The 23,172-nt window shown below is 40.1% G+C and overlaps 1 long non-coding RNA gene across 2 annotated transcripts in view; it reads right to left on the bottom strand.

Moving 5' to 3' along the window:
- LOC132772588 (uncharacterized) overlaps positions 1-23,172 on the bottom strand; it is a 47,450-nt gene that overhangs the window by 5,675 nt on the left and 18,603 nt on the right. The window contains exon 3 of one of the 2 annotated variants that reach the window (XR_010909924.1): positions 20,239-20,571. The exons of the other annotated variant lie outside the window; for it this stretch is intronic. This is a non-coding gene — a long non-coding RNA (uncharacterized lncRNA). Of the gene's footprint in view, positions 1-20,238; positions 20,572-23,172 lie in introns of those variants that run through there. 2 annotated transcript variants of the gene reach the window in all.

Genomic DNA, 23,172 nt, shown 5'->3' with positions numbered 1-23,172 from the left:
ATATAGTTCTGCCTATATCTAAGAGTTCATGCAGACAGACCCATAATGCATGACCTTCTCAATGCAACACCAGAGGCACTCCAAGTGGCCAGCTACTGCTCAAAGGACATTTAACATAATGCCAAGTTTTTAAATTTTGTGTTTTTAAAATACATTACAACTGTACCCTTGGCTCACTTCTAATATGAAGAATAAATAATTTTCTTGTACCAGGAGGGTTCAAGGAGGAACATAATGGCAGTCAAGTACTTTTTTAAAACTTTTTCATGATTTTTAAACTCCAGCCAGTTAAAATGGATCATAAGAAAACTATAGCTTGAAATGGATAGACTAAAAGACTTTGGATAGACTACAAGACTTTGGCTAAAACTTTCAAGAAGAATGGGAACCTTACACAAAATTAATAAAGAATTAGAAAAATATAACTATATAAGTATTTGTTGATCAAAAATATGAATGTTATCCTTTATATACATTGTGCATTATCTATTATCCTTACATTTAAGAACTCTGGACAATAGTTGGAGCAACACTTTTTAATTGGATCTGAAATGTTTATAAAGAAATACAGGTGTTGTGTAATACATCTACCCCCACACTTGAGATATTTTGAAATTTGATGATTAAACACCTCTTTAACAGATGAGAAATGCTTACATAGAAATATATAAGTTTTGTGTAATGTTAAGGGGAGAAGAATGATAGTCATCACTGGGTTGCTGTGAGCTTTCTGGGCTGTATGGCCATGTTTCAGAAGCATTTTCTCTTGATCTTTTGCCCACATGTATGGCAGCCATCCTCAGAGGTTGTCAAGACTGTTGGAAACTAGGCAAGTGTGGTTTATATATCTGTGGAATGCCCAAGGTGGGAGAAAGAACTCTTCTCTGTTTGAGGCTAGTGTGAATGTTGTGATTGGTCACCTTGATTAGCATTTAATAGCCTTGCAGCTTCAATGCCTGGCTGCTTCCTGCTTCCAGCCATGAAAGCCTTTCACAACAGACTATCATGAATTTTTAGATTCCTTAGGTAATAATTGGAATTAGATCAAGAGTTAAAAGAAACATCTGACAAGAATAATCAAGATGAACTTTTACAGAAGGCCAGAAAAGAAGAAAGAACAATAAGAGAAAATGCAAGAACATATAAGAAGACACGATTGAAAACTAACTGATAATATCACTATTCTTTGTTACAGAGGATAAATACATTAAATATTGAAAATAAGTGAAATGGAAATGAAGAATTAGATGTAATGACCATAACTATGTACATTGCCTTTGTTCTTACCTCCACCCCACCCTGCAAAATATTAGATATTGCACAAAACTTCATTTACTAACAGTAATTCCATTTTCCCCATCTTCTTCTTTCTTTCCTTTCCAACTTTTATATTTTTCCCCTTGTATGTGTGTGAAAAAAATGGAAATGTCACAGAACAATAATTTAAATATAGTGGACGCAATATGTTATGTTATTGTGTATATATAACATATTGTGTCCACTATATTTAAATTATTGTTCTGTGTATGTTAATATATATATATATTGTAGAAATAAATTCTAATTTGTTGTTGTTGTTACTGTTACTGTTGTTACTATTGCACTGTAGATTTAATGTAAGTTGACTCCAATTTAACTAGCATGGCTTAATGCTTGGAATCATGGAGGCTGTAATTTGGTGAAATATCAGCATTCTTGCAGAGAAGACTAAAGACCTTATTTTACAAATCATAACATTCAGCTATGGCAGTTAGAAGTGGTGTCAAACTGCATTAATTCTGCAGTGTAGATCAGTGATTCCCAACCCTTTTTTGACCAGGGACCACTCTCACCAGGAACTAATCTCCAACATTTGCACCAAAAGGGTTACGAATCAGTTTTTAGTCAACTTTAGATTCAGTTTGGTTATTTGGGGGGCTGATTCAGAAAATTGCATGGGATGGACCACATCAGCTATAGTTTCTGATACAGAACATATGCCATCCAGTAGTTGTCATCTGCTCGCCCACAGAAAACCATATCTAATAAGTCTCAGCACTATAAGAGGGTTTTGTAAGATCAGTCACTCTCGTTGCAATGGTGTAGTAATGGTGAGGCCGCAGACTATATTTTAGTTCTTGCGACCACTGGTGGTCCACAGACCACAGGTTTAGGTACCACTGTGTAAATTCACTCTAAGGCTCCTTCTACACTGCCATATAATTGTGTTCAAAGCAGATAATCTGGATTTTATATGGCAGTGTAGAAGAGGCCTAAGTCCCCCAGTTAACAGTCAGGGATGCCTATAAGTAATAATTACCTTAGAACTATCTATGCTCCATTTTTATAACCTAGGAAAATCCCCACTATTAATAATAACTAATACTATTCCCATTTAATAATTGGTCTTATTAATAATTCTTTTGCAATGACTTTAAGAAATCTCCGGTTTGCAAGGATTGCTTTGCCTTTCTTTTTGGCTGGAAGCTACCATTAAATTTTGTATACTCAACTTGCTATACATATTATTCTCACCTGAAGCAGAGATTGGAAAGATTACCTTTTATGATAATTATTGCCAGAATCTTCAAGCCAAAAAGTTTACTTCTTCAAGCTCTGCCTAGAGATGGTTCCCTTTGAATTTCTAGTTTGCTTGCAAGTAAAAACTTTTAATGTCTGACCTTACTTAAGTAGTTTTTTTTTTGGGCATGGTGCTTAAATCACATAGAAGTGCCAGTCAAACCAGAGCCATGTCCAGTGCACAGAAAATCACACCAAGGGTAGGAAATCACTCAAACCCCAGTTTCAAACAAGATAGGTTCTGTAGGTTTGTTCTTAAGTACACGTGCACATGTACACACCTACATACACATACCTCATTCTTAACTATGAGTCATTTGTAAATGTGATTTTTTAATTCAGAGACTGCCTGTATTTTCTGCAGAAAGGAGTCAATTGGGATGTCTCCCGCAAAAGACCAGTTAGCCAAAGTTTGCAAGCTTGAACATAATATTTATAGTATTATTAACATGCAAGGCTTCTAATTGGTCATATGCAAAATGCTATTATTCCACCTAATATAAAAATATGATTATATGTCTCATGCTTATCTTATGATGGTTAAGTAAAAACAAAACAAAATTAGAATCTCATAATAGCAGAGGTATGAAAATGTCTATGTAAATGATGGCAAAGGCAGGACAGCCATCTGTGGGGGGGGGGGGCTTGATTGTGAGTTCCTGCATAGTGGGGCGGGGGGTTGTATTGGATGGCCCTTGTGATATCTTCCAATTGTATGATTCTAAAGCCGTTTATGTAAAGTACATGGTTTTTACTTTTTTTTTGGCCACCATTTCTAACCAGTTCTTACTGGGTTGGGAATGCATGTGTTCCCCTTATCTAAAAGTGTACTTTTTGTGTGTGCTTCTTTGTTTCAAACACTGAAATGTCAATGCTCCTCAGTTTGACCTTGGCTGGTCCAAAAATAGAACATTACCACAAAAATATGAACCTGTGCATGGTGTTTTACCATTGTTTTGGATGGAATAAGGATAATGTGTACCCAGTCCCTGTCCCAAATCAGACCAATCCATCTGCTCACATTACCCCAAAGCTGTGCAGTTGTTTTCAGGTTTCAGACAAATTCCAGAGCATCTCCTGGCTTTTAATGTGTGCCTCTGCAATACTTACCAGAAGTGCATTAACATTGTGGGGACAGCCAGGAGCATACTCAGGGTGAGTACAGGGGACAATGCCTATGTCATTGAGTCCTTAGATGCCCATTCAAGGCCAAGTCACTCTCAAATAATTTGTATTACAACAGGAATTATGCACAACAAGAAGGTGTTGCAGGGAAAATCCACCCTTGTCCTTGCACTAGCTACAGTATAGCTAATCTTCAGTGGAATAAGGAAACAAGGGAAGGAGGGTGAAGAATGGTGTTGTTTGAATGGCAATTGCCAATCAAAAAGAATTGGTATCTTGACACTTTTTGTGTGTCAGAAGCGACTTGAGAAACTGCAAGTCACTTCTGGTATGAGAGAATTGGTCATCTGCAGAGATGTTGCCCAAGGGACGGCCAGATGCATGGTAGGTTTGTCTTAGGATCACTATAACTTGGTACGCACAGAAGCATAGATATCTCATGTAACAGGATCAAAGCCAAGTTGCAAGAATTGTTGTACTTTTTAGGTGTTTTCACCCATTTCACACTTGAGTAACAAAGTGTGAAATGCAGAAGGCTTAGAAATTAGATATGTTTCTTTTCCTTCTCTCCCATATATTATGGGCTGTTTAGTAGTGCAAACTCTGCAGCCGCCTTGCTAATTTCTCTCTGAGCATTAAATTCACACTCTCGCACCAAGAACCTTCTTTCAAGCTGTGTTGACTGAAATCAAATCAATCACTGTTGCCCCACTTTGTTTGATGAGTCAGGCAGAATTACATGGAGAGTTTATTGCTATTACATGCTGTCACCGTGCAGTGTGTTATTAGGTACTTAATAAAACTGTGACTATTCCCACCAACATGGGGGATGTCATGCAGCCTAAGGGGAAGACAGCTAGTCGAAAGGGAGGTGGTGAAACTGCAAGCGCATTTAAATCCATTATAAGAAGAATAGGACAAAATTCAGCAGGGCTTGTCTTTTCAGATGTTTTGAAATTATTTTAGTTTTTAGACTTTCAGAGCTAAATGCTGGTGGGAAAGCCCCGCTAGTGCAGAATAACATGTGCTGGGAATAGTTTGCTCCTCCTAAATGCACAGTCAAAATTGCAGCCTGTGAAACTCTTATCTTTGGTAGATACAGATCAATTGCTGTGAATGTGGGCGGCAATATGAATACACAACCTGACCACCCTCACGGCACAGTAGTTGAGGGGGTTGAAGTAAGCCCTTATTATTATGGAAAGGAATACCTTGGCAGACAAAGAGAGACAAAGATGAATTAAGGTTGCATGGAGCTGAATTGGACAGGCTCCACACCCTGATAGGATGGAAGCGCATTAGCCAGGCAATAATATGTAGGGCATTGGCAACAAGGCCAAGAGTATCGCTGTCTAAGGACAAAATGGTGCTTGAATCCACCCATTCCACATACAGAAGCCATCTGGACTGGTAGCTGAATTTAACTTCAATACAGTGTTCCCTCACTTATTGCAGGTGTTACGTTCCAGGACCACCAGCGAAAAGTGAAAATCCGTGAAATAGGGATGCTATATATGTATATTGAGTTCTGAGGCTGAGGCAGATGCGAGGAGAGATTTGAAGGTAGCACACACTTTTTTTTGCTAGCTATAAGGAAGGGGCTACTAGGTCGTGATTTACATACTGCTTTGTATCTCCTCTCTCTCTTGATTGACTGCCTCTCTCCCGAGGGGGAGAGTGAAACCCTCTTTCACACTCAACCATTGCCAGGAGGCAGGATTAGAACGCCGCTCTGGGAAACGGCAACCATTCATAAACTGGGAGGCAAAAATCCGTGAAACAGCAAGTCTGCAAAAAGCGAACCGCAAAGTAGCGAGGGAACACTGTCCTGCAATTCAGTGGTTTCCTACAGTACAGTGGAAGCAACAGTCTACTTTAAGAATGGCAGACAGGCTGCATGGTACACGTGGGGCCAAGGAAGGAGAAATTCAGGGGGTGTTGAGGAATGGTTGGGGATGCCACATTTAGCTTTCAGCATGTACCCCCTGAGACAGTTGCCTCAGTCTGATAGGTCTATTTTGTCATAGCATCCTTCAGCCTGCACCATCTTAAAACTGGGGAGGGGGGAATAAACTACATGCTGTTCCCAGAAGCGCTCTTTTAAAAAAAGTTAAAATATTTACTTCTATGCTGTTCAATATAGCCTGTCCCATTAAATACATTATTCCATAGTATCTATCTGTATTTTTCATGCTGTTATGTCCTCCCAACCTCCACAAGTGGTGTGACATTTTATGAGCAATACATATCCAGACTTGCTTTGTCTGATAGCATCTCGGCCAAATAAACCTGAGAATAAACAGGTAAAGCATGGGTTCAGTAAACTGAATCTGCTTCCTAATACATCAGTATGCCAATCTGGCCCTCAAGGCTTCCCCAGGTGGCCTTGCTCACTTTTCCATGTGCAGCATTGTTTGGTAGTTTTCCAGTACAATTTTTTTCCTAATTCCAAAACTTTGAAATGCCTCTCCTGAGGCTGTGTTACTGAAAATAAGAGCACTATGCTAATATGGACTGGTTCACTGGGTACTGTTTTACCTTTGACCTCCCCACTACCATTGAAATATATGCTGCCTCTCAAAAAAAAACTCTCAGGAATTGTCTTTAGTCCTTGGTACTAGATCAGAAATGAAACAAAGAGAGCAGTGCTCATAATGATGCAGCAATCTAACTACTCATACATAAACTTTCAGCATTACTCTTCACGATGACAACTTTCAGAATCCTCCAGCTAGCATTGCCAGTTAAGACTCTGAGTGTTGTATCCAGAAAAGTGGTTTTTTTCCCCCCAAGTACAGTCATCCTTCCACATTTGCAGTTTTGACTTATGGATTTGATTATTCACAGAGTTGATTAAAATGTTATCTCTGAGAATCCCTAGGTCCTCCAATGTGATTATATGGTCAACTTCTTCCAGTCATGCTGGCGGACCCACAGAAAAAGCACTTATCCAGTAATCTCTAGATCCTCCAATATGGTTCTCTGTTCAGCTTCCAATGGAAATTAAACATAGAGTAGTGCTGGAAAAGCTAGAAACTCCTAGAGAGGTGTTCTCTCATGCAAAAATAATAACTATTTCTTTATTCACAATTTCCCACTTTCATGGGAGTCCTTTACTCAGCTGATGGAGTTTTGACCATTATGAAATGCTTCTTACATGGGAAGATGACTCACCCCATTTCCCATCTGCCCCAGCCGTCTCTACTTCCTCAAAGAAGATGCCATGGAGTCTCAAGAACAAACGGCAAGCCTTTGCAGGGTAATTCCCACTCTGAGACAAACAAGATTGCAACAGTTTGAAGCAGTAAATGTGTACGCATGCAAGCTGTAAAAGAATTCAAAAAATGGCATGCAGAATTCTGACATGTTTGGAACAAAGAAGGGATGTGGGGAGTTTGTTTAGAACAGAAATGAAAAGAGAAGCATTACAACAAAAAGGTAAAGGTAAAGCTTTTCCCTTGACATTAAGTCTAGTCATGTCCGACTCTGGGGGGTGGTGCTCTTCTCCATTTCTAAGCCAAAAAAACGGTGTTGTCCATAGATGCCTGCAAGGTCATGTGGCTTGCATGACTTCAAGGAGTGCCATTATCTTCCAGTTGGAGTGGAACCTATTGATCTACATTTGCATGTTTTCAAACTGCTAGGTTGGCAGAAGCTGGGGCTAACAGTTGGAGCTCACCCCACTCCTCAGATTCCAACTGCTGACCTTTTGGTCAACAAGTTCAGCAGCTCAGCAATTTAACCCTCTGCACCACTGGGGGCTCCTTACAAGCAATAAAGCATTCGATGTGAGTTTGGATGGGGGTTCCTAGAGTGCTTTTCTAGACATCATGCCAGAAGTACACTCATTGATTTACTCTGATCAGAACTGTCCTAGGTGTCATATTGGTGGTTAAAAAATGTACACACTTGTGAAAGGAAATATCCCATAACTTCTTACAGAAGCCATTTCCTTGTTTGGTTTATAGGGGATTGGGGACACATTTCCACATGTGCCCCATAAGTAGAATGACCACCAAAATGTCCCAAGAAGTGGGACGCTATCAGCCATACATACATACTGAAATAATTGCTAATTACAGTGAGCATCATTGTTTTTAGTACACTGGCAGAGTTCTATAGTCTTTTCACATTAAAATGAATGTCAGCCCCTTTGTTAAAGCCCTGTGAGTGGTACCACTTACAAACTGATGGTGTACGAGTCTTGTCAACCAACACAACCACATGGAAACAATTCCATCTCATGTCTATAAGCCCATGCACACATGAGTATATGCCCTGGATAGTAGAAGGCTACTCCGTATGAGGTATTTAGGAGCAGTAGCACATAAATTAAATGAATACTAAATAGCATAGACAGCACAATAGACAACAACAGAAAGGTCTATTAAACATGTGTGAACTTGCAACTTCAGTTAGACTCACAATCTTGTCCCATGCTTAGTAACTTGAGTAAGACTCAATGTTTTGATGAAAACTGAAACATCAGAAAATTCAGGAAGTGACTAGGGAAGATGAGGAAGGTGGGTAGCCATTGTTCCAAATGAACCATAGATAAGGTGGACCTTTTTGAGGTAGGTTGTGTTAGTAAACTGCCCCATAATTATTTCCTTTAAAATATTGCAGTCTTTAAATGGCCCTATCAGATGGAGACGTTAGACCATTTAGTCCCCTTTGTTGATCTGATTGGGAGTCACTGGAATGTTTCCCTCCCCTCTGAGAACTGTCTCTATTAACAGTCATTCCTCAGCCACTACATGGAGATGAGATAAGGACCAACCCCACCTATGGCTTAGGCTGATTTAATTTCACATATTTCCTGCAGTGATTATTCCACTATGACTGCATCATGTAATAGTTGATAAAAGATACTTACATACACCCTGAAAAAATACATACATGCAACCTCGTGTTTCATATGAAACATTAAAGGGCAATTTCAGGAACGGTTGTTTCCTAATGTAATATTAACGTGTACATTCAGACAGAGAGAGAGAAGGAAGGAAAGAAGAAAGAAAGGGAAAAGAAGGAAGGAAGGAAATGAATGAAAGAAGAAAGGAAGGGAAAGGAAGGAAAGAAGGAAGGAAGGGAAAAAAGGAAAAGAAAGGAAGAAGAAAGGAAGGGAAAGGAAGGGGAAAAAGGAAGAGAAAGGAAGCAAGGGAAAGGGAGGAAAGAAAAGAAGGAAGAGGAAGGAAGGAAGGAAGGAAGGAAGGAAGGAAGGAAGGAAGGAAGGAAGGGAAAGGAAATGAGAGGAAGGGGAAAAGGAAGGAAGGGAAAGGAAGAAAAAGTAAAGGAAGCAAGGGAAAAGGAGGGAAGGGAAAGGAAGGAAAGAAGAAAGGAAGGGAAAGAAAGAAAAAGGAGAAGGGAAGGGAGGGAAAGGAAAGGAAGGAAGACAGAAAGATGGAGGGCGAGAAGGGTTAAGGCTGAGAAGGGAAAGATTTATATTTTGCCCGATGTTCATCTATTTCTGTTTAGTTTTGCTTGGGTTGGCTTTACTTCCTCTCATATTTTTCTTTCCTCCATATCCCTCAATGATTGATGCCCTCCAGGTCAGCCAGACAATGAATCTACTCCAATTTTTGGTCCATATGCTCAAGGAGCTAGCCATGGTGCTAAAGCTTATTTTGTACTCGGGATTCAAGACACTGGCTATCCCCTTTAAAGTATTCACACTCAAATTCAAGAGTGGATTCAATGCCCCATGGAAACTGAAGCCATCAACCACCACAACATCATTTATTGCATGTCTCTGGAACTGCCTTGATAAGAATTGGACTTCATGAACTCTGTGTTTTCAGAGCCTTCCAGATAATGTCCTACGCTCATTGTAACTTTGGCTGGATCTACACTGTCATATAATGCAGCTTGAATTGCATTATATGGTCAGTGTAAACTCATATAATGCAATCCAATGCAGTTATACAGCATAGAATCATAGAGTTGGAAGAGACCTTGTGGGCCATCCAGTCCAACCCCCTGCCAAGAAGCAGGAAAATTGCATTCAAAGCACCCCTGACAGATGGCCCTCCAGCCTCTGCTTAAAAGCCTCCACCAGACTCCAGGGCAGAGAGTTCCACTGCTGAACAGCTCTCACAGTCAGGAAATTCTTCCTAATGTTCAGCTGGAATCTCCTTTCCTGCAGTTTAAAGCCATTGTTCCAAGCCCTAGTCTTCAGAGCAGCAGAAAGCAAGCTTGCTCCCTCCTCCATATGGCTTCCCCTCACATATTTATACACGGCCTTCATCATGTCTCCTCTAAGCCTTCTTTTCTTCAGGCTAATCATGCCCAGCTCTTTAAGACCCTTGATCATTTGAGTCACTCTCCTGTGGACACAGTCCAGCTTGTCAACATCTCCCTTTAATTGTGATGCCCGGAATTGGACACAATATTCCAGGTGTAGTCTGACCAAGGCAGAATAGAGGAGTAGCATAATTTTTCTGTATCTAGACACTAGAGTCCTATTTATGTAGACCAAAATCCCATTGGCTTTTTAAATCACAGCATGGGATTGTTGGCTCATGTTTCACTTGTTGTCCACAAGAACGCCAAGGTCTTTTTTACAGGTGCTGCTAGTGTGAAAACGCAGTGTAGATCCAATCTTTTTCTCGCTTTGGTATTGTTCCCTCTATCAGATTAAGATAAATAGCTGTGTAACATATTCTAACCTCTTGCCTCAGGAATCCAGAGGCTGGAAATATTCTTAGATTATTGCAAGATGTTATTTTAAACACAAAATCACCTGACAGAATATAAAGGCCTACAGTTTAATACAAGCAAACAATCTCCTTATCATTTATATCAGCAATTCAAATGTGTACATGTGTTTACATGCATTTATATGCTAACTTCGTTAAAAAAAACCTAAGAAGCATTATTAAGGGATCTTCAAATGAACAATGCAATAAATTTTGAATTATGGGAGTTCATCATAGCTATAATCCCCTAATATACTGAGTGATAAATAGATACATAAATACACATGTACAGATCTTGGAGGAAAAAATCCTCTCAGACTATAACTTACAGAATTTTCAGCCGTTATGTCCATTGGCCATGTTGCCTGGAAATTCTGGGATGTTTATTCCAAAAAGTAACTTTTACAAACTGTGTGTGTACGCATGCACATGACCTATTCTATTGTTTAAACTCAAATCTTAATACCCTGGTTAAATATTCCATCATAAAACACAGCCCATTCTCCTCAGGGGAAAAACACACCCCACCAATAAAATCTTACAATTAAGTTTATAGGGCATGACTGCAATCCTACGCATAGTTACTTGGGAGTAAGTTCCATTGAACAAAGGGGTAGTAAGTTGTGGCTTGCATAAGATCAGCTTATAGAATGCACTTTTGTCAGCTGAATTATAATATTGGCTTTTTTATTAAAAATGCTAAGTGACTTGCAAAGCATTACCATGGGATAAACAAATACAAATACAGAAACTTGGGGTGCATCTATGCTGTAGAACGAATCCAGTTTTGCAAGTCTCTCTAGACTTCTCTGCCAAAAATTGCTGGTGCCTCACCAAATTACAATTCTCAAAATTCTATAGCATTTAGCCGTGGCAGTTAAAGCAGTGTCAAACTGCATTAATTCTACAGTGTCAATGCACCCTTAAAACTTTGGAAAAGAAGAAAAAGAATGGTGTATCAGCACGTATTTGCTTATTTTCTTCATTATCTGATTTCCTTCGTGCTAATCTGGCACAAAGAACACTAAAACCTCATCTCATCCCTTGCTAGAGCAAAGAGGGCCTATAGATTATCCTGGAACTCCAGCTGGTTGCTTCTGAATTAGAAAAGATCCCAGAGCTTCTCTTTTCATATCGCTCCAAAAGGCAATATCAGGAGGGCAATTGTTCAGGAGCAGATATCAGAAAAAAGGAGCAGTGCATGCTCTTCCTCACAGTCATTAAGAAGGGTTAAACTCTCCCATAAATGTGCAATTGAAGGCCAGACTACTTTAATGGCATTTTTAAAGTGACCTTTTGTATATTTTATATGCTTTGTCATTGCTTATAGTTTTGTAAGATGCCTTGAGCCCCAGCTCTGGCGAAAAGGAGGAGGAGGACTGGAATTCATTGTAGGTAGATAAAGGTTTCCCCCTGACATTAAGTACAGTCGTGTCCAACTCTGGGGGTTGGTGCTCATCTCCATTTCTAAGCTGAAGAGCCAGCATTGTCTGTAGACACCTCCAAGGTCATGGGGCCGACATGACTGCATGGTGTGCCGTTACCTTCCTGGCAGAGTGGTGGTACCTATTGATCTACTCAGATTTGCATGCTTTCAAACTGCTAGGTTGGCAGAAGCTGGGGCTAACAGTGGGAGCTCATGCCACTTCCCGGATTCGAACCTGCAACCTTTCATGGGTTAAAGCATCTCAGTGCTTTAACCCACTGCGCCACCAGGGGCTCCAGAATTCCATATGAATATTAATAGCTAAGTATACATGCTCAGTATATTTAATTAAAAAGTACAATAAACTAAGTAACTTCTCCTGGCCTGCCCCGTAAACCTGATGGAAATTAGTGTCCTTCTCTCCATACAGTTGATGCCCTGTAAAGTAAGTCAGAGAGAGTTCTGTTTGAGGCACTATTTCTAACTATTGTGAATATGAAACAATTATGTAAATTTACTCATCTGTAATTGTTTTGAATCACAAGTGCTACTTTCTGATGTTATTGCCATGATGGTAATGCCCCCTCCAGCTATCCCTCAACTGCATGGGGAAAAGGAATTAATTATGTTGGCAATCATCCTCAAGTGAATCAGATTTCCATCAGATTTAGGAAAGGAAGGGTTGAAACAGAGAAATTACTTACAGCGCTTCCAGACATTACTTAAATGAATGCTGGATCGGATTTAGGTCCCCACACATCCGGGGGAGAGGGGTGTCTACATGCCATCCCAAGGCCCCTCAAAAGAACCCTTAAAAAGTTTTTAAAGTAATAATAATAATAATAATAATAATAATAATAATAATGAACTTTATTTATACCCCGCCACCATCTCCCCAACGGGGACTCGGGGCAGCTTACATGAGGCCAAGCCCAAACAACAAATTACAGCAAAATAAAACCAAAAACACAAGCAACAACAACAACATGATAATTACATAAAACATATGAATACATTAACGATATAATATTACAATAAACACAGTCACAGTGACAATGGGCAGGCTACATGTGCGAAAAAATGATTTTTAAAAACTGATTAAAACTAATTAAAAACTCGGGTGAGATAAAAGGAGAAGCAAGTTATTTGCGCAGGGGGGCTCATTAAAATGGGGATTGCGGAATCAAGCTTTCTCATGGGGGAGGCCAGTGACAAAAATGTTGAGGCTGAGCAATAGTGTGAGATTGTATGTATCACCAAAGGCGCAGCTAAAAAGCTAGGTTTTAACGTTCTTTTTTAAAGGTTTCTAGGGTAGGGGCTTCCCTAATCTCTCCAGGTAATGAGTTCCAGACTCCGGGGGCCACAGAGGAGAAAGCTCTCTCCCTTGTGCTCACCAGGCAAGCTTGTGAACCTGGCAGGGGCAAAAGAAGGGCCTCCCCAGAAGATCGGAGAATGCTAAAAACCTTTAAACTTACCTGGCAGCCATCATGGTCCTCCTTATAGCCTCCTGGCACAGGGAAATGATGAACCAGGAGGGAAGGTGAAGCCCCCCCCCCCCCTCGGTTTCTTGGTATGTCATTTCCTTGTGCAGGGAGGTTGCAAGGAGGGTGTTATGGTTTTAAGGGGTTCTTTTGTGGTTTGACCCCTTAAAAGTTTCTAAAATTTACCTAGCCACCATAACGCCCTCCGTGCAACCTCCTCATGCAAGGAAATGACATGCCAAGATTTTTAAGGGGTTCTTTTGGGGTTTAAAGGGTGCAGTGGGTTAAATCACTGAGCTGCTAAACTTGTTGACAGAAAGGTCGAAGGTTCGAATCCGGGGAGCAGCATGAGCTTCTGCTGTCAGCCCCAGCTTCTGTCAACCTAGCAGTTTGAAAACTTTCTGAGCCCCCTTATCAAAGCAGATAATCCACATTATCTGCTTTGAATTGGATTATATGAATCAACACTGCTATATAATCTAGCTCAAGGCAGATAATATGTTTTCTATGACAGTGTAGAAGGGGCCTGAGCTTTGTAAAAAGGCCGAGAAATACTGGGCACAAACACATAGAGAAAATTGTTAAAGTTAAATTTGAGATGAAACCTGAACTCTACCTACTAGGGATGTTAGATGATCAATACAGTACAAAATGTGGAAGACTGATGTTATATATGACTGCGGTAATGAGAATCATCTTTGCTCCAAGATGGAAAGAATCAACTACCCCAATGCAAGAAAATTGGCTTACAAAGATGTGTAAACTAGCAGAACTGGACAAACTCACGATGTTGATTAAGGAGACATATGTATAATCAATTTCAAGAAAGAAAGTCTATTTCTTACATTTCTTCGACAAAGATGGGGTCAAACCTCCATTTTTTTAAAATTAGGCTGGATCTACACTGCCTTAGATCCCAGGATCTGATCCCAGATTATCTGCTTTGAACTGGATTATATGAGTCTACACTGCCAGAAAGTCTGGCATAAGTAGATAATCTGGGATCAGATCCTGGGATATAAGGCAGTGTAGATCCAGCCTTAGATTTATGCAGAAAAGGATGTATTAATGTTTTTTCTTCTTTTAATGGGTGTAGAAAATTCTGCAAATAAAGCCATCAAACAGGGAGTGTAAAGCACTAAGGCCCCTTTCACGCAGCTGAATAAAATTCCACATTTTCTGCTTTCAACTGGAATATATGCCAGTGTGGACTCAGATAACCCAGTTCAAAGCAGATATTGTGGAATTTTTAGCTTTAATATTCTGGGTTATATGGCTGTGTGGAAGGACCCTTAGATTAGGTACTGTTTATTTGTATTTAGTTAATGTTTAGTGGTGGGGAGTTCTAGTAGACATAGCAGTAGTATGTTTATATACTAAGAAAATGCTTCTCTGTTGTTTTTATTTTTGTATTTTGTTTTATGTCTTATATTCTTGCTTTTTCTGTGCGTTTATGGGTTTGGTGTTAGTTTTTCTGAATATTTATTTATTTATTTGCGGTATTTGTATACTGCCTTTCTCAGACCGAAGGTGACTCAAGGAGGTTTACAGTCGGCCACAATTTGATTCCCCAACAGACATAAAATACAATTAAAATGTTTAGCATATAATATAAAAAACATACAAAACCAATAAAAGCATAAATCATCAGCGTATATTGATCATGATAAACATGATCAATAATTTTATAAAAAAAACCAGCTAGCGAGGAAGAGCAAAGGACAAGTGCATAGTGCTCTGTCTAATGATGCAACTAGAATCCAAGCCAAAAACAATGCAAAGCAACATTTGTAATTTTGTTTTTAAGACACCTTTTTATCAAAAAGGAGTATTATCTGGATATGTCCTGGGAGCGTTGTGTGATTATCTTGATCTTCCCCTGAGCAGCTAGAGTTGCGATGGAGGCTTTTGCCCACCCACTTTAATCCATTGCTGCGCCTCATCTTGTGTGCCCTGGAGGGACCACCTAGTCAGCTGGGAAACCCAAATTTACTTTATCCAATGAACACCATCCTGCACCAGGCAGACTGAGTCTATGGCAACAGTGAAGCAGAAATGCCTCTTCCTTTGGTCAAAGTAGCTGGAAGCCCTGGTGGTGATATGTCAGGAGCAGAGGTTTTTTGGAGTGTGTTGTGTTTAGTGAACTAGACATGAGAAATTGGAGCAAGAGTTGCATGCCATAGGGCCCTTCCACACAGCCCTATATCCCAGAATATCAAGGCAGAAAATCCCACCATATCTGCTTTGAACTGGGTTATCTGAGTCCACACTCAGATAATGTAGGACTTCCTACCTTGATATTCTGGGATATAGGGCTGTGTGGAAGGTCCCTTTGTTAGCTGAAGTCAATGTCATTTGGTTGCACAGAACCTTATCCATTCATCTCCCTTTTCTCTTTCTCTAAGTTTTCTTTTGCAGTGGTTTTCCCCCAATTGATGTTCAGTCGTACCCTAAAAATGCCATTCTTTCTTCTGGTGGGAATTGTCTGTTAGGCTCCTTCCGCACAGATGAATAAAATCCCACATTTTCTGCTTTGAACTGGACTATATGGCAGTGTGGAGACAGGGGCCTTCCACATAGCCATATAACCAAGAACATCAAGGCAGAAAATTCCACAATATCTGCTTTGAACTGGGGGCCCTTCTATATAGCCCTATATTCCAGAATATCAAGGCAGGAAATCCCACATTATCTGAGAATGGACTCAAATAACCCAGTTCAAAGCAGATATTGTGGGATTTTCTGCCTTGATATTCTGGGATATAGGGCTGGGTGAAAGGGCTCTCAAATAACCCAGTTCAAAGCAGATATTGTGGGATTTTCTGCCGTGATACTCTAGGTTATATGGCTGTGTGGTAGGGTACAAATACTCCACAAGCAATCTAATAATGTTCTAACTTTATTTCTCTTTTTCTGTTTATAGAAAAAGCCTGCAACATTGGCCATACCCAAGAGGCTAAAACCTGGAAACGTTACATTTTGGATTACAAGAGCCTAAATTCCCAGTTAACATTGCTAGTGCTTATGCTGGCTGGAGGTTTCAGGGAGCTGTAGCCCAAAAAAAGGAACTCCCCCCCCCCCCCCCCCATCTCCAGCTTTGCAAATAGCACCATGCAAACATAAATAGGCAGCCCTGTGAGACAGCAGGGAAGTGGTAATCTGTGTCTGTGTCGGTATGTTATTCTTTTTAACTTCAGTGGAAAAGGCATTAGCATGCAATCTAAATGGAACTAGATGTCACAGATTTCCTTCACGTGGCTGCTAAGCTCTTCTTTTAGGTTCTCCTCTGTTTTGATATCATATACCATTTCCCATGTTCCGATACCATGAAGCTCTACATGTTTATGTGACTTAAGCTTCTTTGAAGTAACATGTTCCAATTCACTCGCCATTCATGCCTTTTCCCGACAATTACATCCTAGGTCTGCAGATGCAATATATGTGGTATCACTCATCTACTGTTTCACTTATTCACTTAGGGCCCTTCCACACAGCCCTATATCCCAGAATATCAAGGCAGGAAATCCCACAATATCTGCTTTGAACTGGGTTATCTGAGTCCACACTCAGATAATGTGGGATTTTCTGTCTTGATATTTTGGGATATAGAGCTGTGTGGAAGGGCCCTTAGACTTCCTTCCTATACAAGCTAGGCCCTCTTCTCAGTACATCAGTAATTTGTCCCATTGAAAATAATATTGTTTACTGTTATCTGTGATTTCATACACCCAAGTGAAGTCCAGGAACACCTTTCACCTTCCATCCAGCTGCAGGTCCCCCAACAGAAATGATCTTGGGTTGTTGAAGGTTTTTTCAGGCTATATGGCCATGTTCTAGAGGCATTCTCTCCTGACGTTTCGCCTGCATCTATGGCAAGCATCCTCAGAGGTAGTGAGGGCTGTTGGAACTAGGAAAATTGGGTTTATATATCTGTGGAATGACCAGGGTGGGACAAAGAAATGATCTTCTGACATTCCTCTTGCAAGGACATGAAAGATCCACCATAATCAGAGTAAGCCGTTTTATTCTAAAAGCTATCAAGAAAAAAGCACATTTCCTGAAAGAAGAACCAGGACAATAAGACTCTGATTGTAAATAGAAGGTCAGCTGCTGTCATCTCCTTTTTGCCTTGTATTTTATTCGTGTTGTATTTTGAAATGGGCATATGACTAGTCAAATAAATAAATTATTATTATTATTATTATTATTATTATTATTATCACCTCCCATCTTCCACCCCCAATTGATATGGGAGATATGTTATATTCTAATACAATCACAATTGTAATTTTATAAGGATGATTATTCCATTTGCAATATAACTGAAACTTTTAGTTGCTTTTATAGATACAGAAATACACACCAATGATAGAAGAGGAATACCACACACTAAAAGTACTGCCTCATGTTCTGCCTCAAACATTTCTCTGGATATTGAGCCAGTGACAATATAGGGCTCTTCCATACAGTCCTATATCCCAGAATATCAAGGCAGAAAATCCCACAACATCTGCTTTGAACTGGGTTATCTGAATCAGATAATGTGGGATTTCCTGCCTTGATATTCTGGGATATAGGGCTGTGTGGAAGGGCCCAAAGACAAGAGATCATTGCCATATCCTAGTGACTTGTAGCATTCAAGTGGGTTTCTTGCTAACTATTCTATTGACATCCTTAAAACTGGAGAGAATAAGTAATGTTTAAAATTGAATTCTGGTGATAACTAACTACTACTGAGAGTTGGTAGAAATGTAATGGTAACAAAGTATTTTTTAGAAGTAACTGTCGAGGGTCCTTCCTTCATAACATTAGAACCATAATGTGATATTGCACCACAGCAATGTCCTGCTGGTAATGTCACAATATAGAGGTATGGTGGTATCTCTCTCTATATGCCTATCCAAGAGCCAAGATTTACTGGAGTGGCTCCCTCCTGTGTCTCATCAGTCAGGGAAATATGCTTTCAGAGCACATGGGATACAGTCTCCTTTGCTTTGTTGTTGTTGTTTATTCGTTCAGTCACTTCCAACTCTTTGTGACCTCATGGATCAGCCCACGCCAGAGCTCCCTGTCAGCCATCGACACCTCCAGCTCCTTCAAGGTCAAACCAGTCACCTCAAGGATACCATCCATCCTTCTTGCCTTTTGCCATGGCACCTCAATTATGTAATATTCTCCTATTGAAGGTCCTACTATGGGCCCTTCCACAAAGACATATAACCCAGAATATCAAGTCAGATAATTCACAATATCTGCTTTGAACTGTGGGTCCTTCCACACACTCCTATATCCCAGAATATCAAGGCAGAAAATCCCACATTATCTGAGTGTGGATTCAGATAACACAGTTCAAAGCAGATAATGTGGGATTTTCTACCTTAATATTTTGGGATATAGGGCTGTGTGGAAGGGTCCTGGGCTATCTAAGTCCACACCACCATATAATCAAGTTTATCTTTGTGGGATTTTATTCAGTTATGCAAAAGGGGCCTTAGCTATCGTGCTGTCTGTCTGATGCCAAATGAAAATCTGATTGTTTACAGTGGCATCACTAATATTGGTTTCCCCTGGTGCAATAATTCATGCTGCCCTCCCCATGGACCTCCTCCCTAATCAAACTATATCACAATAATGTTGCTAAAATATTAGAATATTTGACAAAATCGCCAGCAAAAAAAACCAAAACAAAACAAAACAATGGCACATGCTTGTAGCACCTGCAGATGAAACCACTTGATTCAAAACATCATTATAGTTATAATTGGATAATAATGACAGCTCTGACTGGAGCCCACAAGCATTAGAAAGTTCAAAAAGTCAATTAGCATAGCGTTTTAGCCTTGTAGGTATATTGAAACAGTATATATAAACCGAGCTTTTGGAAAATGTTTTTGTGGTGTCTAGCTATAAGGATATCTGGATAGAAATAATACACCTCTATTGAAATACTGTTCTAAAATTTGATAGACTATCATTGTTGGTGTAACTCCTCTGACAGTGTCACCTTGTTGGTTAGCACTTCCCACACTTCTCTGCATATTTTCAAAATCCCTTTGAGTCAAGCTGGTCTCATACAGATGCCAACATGTACATGGTTTTGCATTTTTTAAGTCTTTTAACTGATTCATTTTTAATTTTTTAAAAGCAGTTTAATATGTTCTAGTCTTCTAAAATCAGTTTGTTGTTTTTATTGCTTAAAATTGATCTTGCTGAGTTTATTGTATGGTACAGAAACATAATATAAATATTTTAATAAGCAAACAAAAAAATAGGAAAAAGCACTTATTTAGGGTGGCATTCCCTGTGCCCCATCCATACTGCCATAAAATGCAGTTTGAACTGCATTGAGCTGGATTATGTGAGTCTACACTGTCATATAATCCAGTTCAATCTGCATTATAATTGCAGTGTAGATGAGACCCTGATCTTTTGTAACAGTTTGTTACAGTATGTTTTCTTAGGGCCTGTCCAGACAATAAAAAGGGGGGTCTCCTGATGACGTTCTGGGCAGTTCCGCATTAATTCAACACAAATCAGGAAAACCCTGGTTTGTGCTAAATTAATTTGTTAATGGATTTATTCTGTGCCTTCTAGGAAGGTGTGGGATAAATCCAGTACTTCTGGATCTGGACTGCAGAATGCTGCAATACAGACACCATTCCCACAAGTTACCAGGCTAAATAAGCCCGGTTAACTGTGGCAACACCCACCACCCTCCCCCCAAGACCCCAGACTCCTTAGAAAAGTAGTAAAAACTTACCTATCCTCCATTAGAAGTCTTGGCAAGCTCTCCCAGCATGTAGAAATGACGCATCAGGAGAAGGGGGGAGGAGGGAGGAAAATCGCTCCTCCCCCCCCCCCCCCCCATGCTCTCCTGGCACGTCATTTCTACACGCTTGCCGAGGCTTCTAATGGAGGATAGGAAAGTTTTTACTACTTTTCTAAGGGGTCTTGTGGCTTGGGGGGAGGGGGGAGGGCCTCTGGACAGTCTCCCGGGCTAGTCTCGAGAGAACGTCTGGACACCCACACCAGAAAGCATGCGCTTTCTGGCATGGGTTTGGACAAGCCCCCACAAACATCTACATTTTTTTAACACTGATGTTTTTGGGATAAATGGCTGTCTGGAACCGCCTCTAGTTTTCCAGAGATTGTTTGGCATGGAATTCTTCAAGCACATTCCTTTCGTCTTCCTTGTTAGACAACTGAGTGTAGATCAGATCAACAGTCTGCATTTATTCACCTAGGACATTGAATTTTGTTGAAGTTGTAAGCCACCTTGAGTCTCCTGCGGGGTGAGAAAAGCGGGGTATAAATGAAACAAATAAAAATAAATAAACAAACTGTCAATTCTCATCTCTAAGATTTTTAAAGTATTACTTCTCCACCCATTCACATCATGATTTAATGATGGAGATTATCCTTTATTTATTTGCTTTTGTGACTCCAATCCAATATCCTCCACATCACAGCTATGTCTGTAGGAGCTGCCCAAGTCAGTTTATTTTATTGTTGTTGCTGTGCGCCTTCAAATAATTTCTGAACTGTGGCAACTCTAAGGTAAACATAGTGCAGGGTTTTATTGTTAGGATTTGTTCAGAGGGAGTTAGTTATTGCCTTCCATGGCTGAGAAAGGATACAAACCCTAGTCACTCAAATCACTACCACACATTCTACAATTGACTCTCTCATCAGCCAAAAGCAGGCCCACACTTCCCATTGAAATACTTATAAGTTTATGTTGGTTAAAATTGTTCTTCTTTTAAATATTGTATTATTCCTTCATGGGTATTTTGCACTACGAATAAGATATGTGCAGTGTGCATAGGAATTCATTCTTTTTTTTCCCTCCAAACTATAGTCCAGCTCCAACAGTTTGAGAGACTGTGAACTGGTCCTCTGCTTAAAAAGTCTGGAGACTCCCAATTTAGATAAACATACACAGAGAGAGCATGTGGAAATTAAGCTTCCAAGACTGCAGTGAGACTTATTCCCAAGGTTATGCACTGGACTTCAGGTGCAAACCAGTTGCTTGCTTGTTCTCAGTTCTCTGGATCAAAACCCACACAACTTATGTAACTTTGCAGGCTTGTTTGTGCTGTGGTGCACACACGCATACCTTTTGACCTAGTTCACTCCTGCGGTGTTTATTTGCATGCTACTACAGCTCTCCACAGAAGCAGCTGGCTCTTAATTTTTCCCATGCTTTTCTCCCTTACCACAGCGATGGCTGAGAAGTGTTTCCCTACGCCTCCATCAATTGTTGGTAAAGGAATATCTCAACACATGAGCAGAACAGATCAACCTATGTTAGAAAATTGGCTCTCAAAAGGCAGAAATGGGTCTGTGGGTATTCCAGCAGTGGCTAAGAATCCTTTTGGGGCACCTTTGAAATGGGGCAGAAAAGGGTGTCAGTTTGAGAGGCAACGTGGTATGGTGTTAATTTGTTGACCTGGGATGCGGAAGACTCAAATCCCAATGAACCATGGAACAAACTGTGTGACCTTATACCTATCTTCCAGCTCATATGTTTCTTGGGGGAATCCAAGTGGAGCAGAGGAGGGTCATGTGTAAAAGCCATGGGCTCATTCGAGGAAAAGCAGCAGGTAAATGTCACAAATCCCTTTGCTAAGGATGTCACAAAAACAAAGCAGAAGTGAACTGGAAGAGGATAGCTTTGTCATACAGCATGCTGTAAAAAGAAGTAATTGAAGTACCCTTGAATGTCTTACTTCAAGAAATGTGCCTTATCTTATCCAGGATTAGTCTGCACATGGCGTTTATCTGTAATCCTCTGATGTGTCAACAAGCTTCGTGTTCAATTGTCATCATGGCATATTTCGTCCATTTTAGAATATCTTTTGTATGGCTTTTATTAGCCTTCGGAAAAGGGGGGGGCAGGAAAGGGGCAAGCAGAAAAGACACTTCAGTCATCTGCTTCCTGACTTGCTCCTTGTCAATTTTCTTTTTTTGGTTGGCTTTGGGATTTCTCTCTGATCGTCTGATATATTCACACAGAATTCTCATCTGTCTTCTAGACTTGCCTCTCTCCTCCTCCAGCCCTTAGACTTACCAGGTTTGGGTGGATGGTAAAAGGAAGAGAATTCTGAAAATTGATAATCCACTACACAGATCAGTATTTCCCAAACTTTCATCTTCCAGATGTTTTGAACTTCAGCTCCCTGGATTATTGATTGTTGGCCAGATCCAAGGTGTTGGGAGATCAAAGTCTGGAAACACTGGTATAGGCAGTCAGGTAAAGCTATATATTGTCACATATGGAAACCTTTGCTACAATGAAAACAAGCATTTTTTTCCAGTTCAAACTTATACTCAGTTTGTGCACCAGAAAATCCATCAAACTCACCCAAGGCACATGCCTGAGTTTGGATACAATGGTAGTATTTGGTCACAATCCAAATCCAGATTAGGTGGTTCTCTTCCTCCCTCAGTTGTTTCCACTGTTATACATAACTAGGTATTCATAGTCCAAGACTTAGATTCATGGCTTGCAAAACTATTTTGTTAACTGTCTTTCAAGTCATTTTTAATCTGGGTGTTACAAAAAAGTCTTGTATAAATCTTATAATTAGTGTCTCTTCCCTCCCTGGTCTCCCCCTCTCCAACTTTAACTTTTTGTATTCTATACTGTAGATTACAGAACAGGAGGCAGGGATTATATTATTTTAAAACTACTGTGCAAGCCCTGTAAGGCTGAAGAAAGCCTCTCTCTCTCTCTCTCTCTCTCTCTCTCTCTCTATCTATCTATCTATCTATATATATATATATATATATAATACACACACCTACAGTAGCATTGAGAGACCAGTGTGGTCTAGTGGTTTAAACATTGGACCCTAGAGACCACGGCCCCATCTACACTGCCATA

The sequence above is a fragment of the Anolis sagrei genome, chromosome 4 (genome assembly GCF_037176765.1).
Source record: "Anolis sagrei isolate rAnoSag1 chromosome 4, rAnoSag1.mat, whole genome shotgun sequence".
In the NCBI taxonomy this organism is placed as follows: Eukaryota; Metazoa; Chordata; class Lepidosauria; order Squamata; family Dactyloidae; genus Anolis; species Anolis sagrei.
Note: the sequence above shows the minus strand (reverse complement) of the source record. Positions and strands in the feature narration are given on the sequence as shown.